Below are 1,572 nucleotides of genomic sequence, written 5' to 3'. Positions count from 1 at the left end.
AAAATATGAAATTTATTATGAAAAAACATTTCTTCTCATAAAAATGATATTATTTCTCAGAAATTGATTGGTAATTATAAAATTAGATAATTATATTGATACATTATTGTTTATCGTTTAATTGAACTAAAAGAGAAAGGAGAAGTAAAGAGTAGGCCATTTTAATTCAATCTTTTATCGATCAGTCGAAATAGATTAAGTTTCGACAAGTGAATATAAATTCATTGACTTGTTGGCCAGTGAATGGCTAACGGATCAGGTAAAGTTCGGTCTTTTATCACCTATGGAGTCGAAAAAGTTAGAAGCCTCAGTTATTTAGTGGCCTTATACATCCTAGAAAATTGAGTTCGACTAAACATTCAATTGAAGAACGCATACAAGTGATATTTTATCCATTTAGTTATGAATTTACGGCGAAAATTGATAATATATTACTCTTTACTCTGTATTGAGTTGTTCATCCATTGGTTCACAACATACTTGAGAATTTATTTCAAATAATATTAGATAGAGAATTAGGAAGGTTGAGGTGTTATTCACACTATCGGTAAATCCTGTAAGCAATGGAATAGTATCGCATCATGGAAATAGATGTTCAAGTTCTTGGAATGGTTTTATGTGCTCAATATGCGTCGAATCAAAATGTTTGAGGCTCTTTTGCGATCAATAATTTCAAACAAACGCATTTTCATATTGATAAAGTTCAAACTTTTACTTTTAATTCAATTGTTATTCTTTTTAACTCAAACTTTTTTGGCTTAAGGTTCGGTTTTTGTAAAAGGGAGGAGAAATTTTATTTAACTAAAAATTGATAAGTTTATCGAAAAGGATAAACTATCAGCAAGTTCGCAGTGAATGCGCTCCGGGGCTTCATTAGTTTTCTCTGCTTTTGAAAAAAAATCAGTTGATTTAAACCAGTTGACCTTAACAGTTGAGATATTTCAACTTGTGAATTTAGTAGTTTCCACTTTCTGTTCAATATTTTTACAAATAATTAGACTTTTTACAATGGAATTGGGTGATTTACCTTACGATTGTTTATCGTGTATATTTGATTGTATTCCTGATCTTAAATCGCTTTTGGATCTCTCAACAGGTAAGACAATTTTGCTACTTATTTTATTTAGAAATAAACTTGATTCATATTTCTATCATTAATCAGTTTGTAAAGAATGGAAAATTTTGGCGAAACAGAGACTGAAAAAAATTCGACATTTACATGGTAAGTTAACTATAGTAAGGCAATTTCATTTTGATTTACGAAAAGATTATATTAACTTCGCCATTTTATTAATTCTCCTTATCTCTGACCAAAGTTGAGCGCGATATCGAATCTGACCTTGCAGCATCTCCCAATCATCTTTATACAAACGATGTCGAATTGATGGAGAGAGTAAATGTCTCGCAAATGTTTCCAAATCTCAAGGTGAGTCCATTTATCAAGAAGAAAAATTCTTTTCTAATCAATTTTTCCTTAAACTCGCAGTTTTTCACGAAAGAGTATACGCTGGAAGACATTTGTACCTGTAAAATGTTGGTCAATGTTTTATCAACTTCGAAATCATTGACTGG

The sequence above is a fragment of the Panonychus citri genome, unplaced genomic scaffold (assembly GCF_014898815.1).
Source record: "Panonychus citri isolate SS breed McGregor unplaced genomic scaffold, ASM1489881v1 Contig00003, whole genome shotgun sequence".
Taxonomy (NCBI): domain Eukaryota; kingdom Metazoa; phylum Arthropoda; class Arachnida; order Trombidiformes; family Tetranychidae; genus Panonychus; species Panonychus citri.
Note: the sequence above shows the minus strand (reverse complement) of the source record.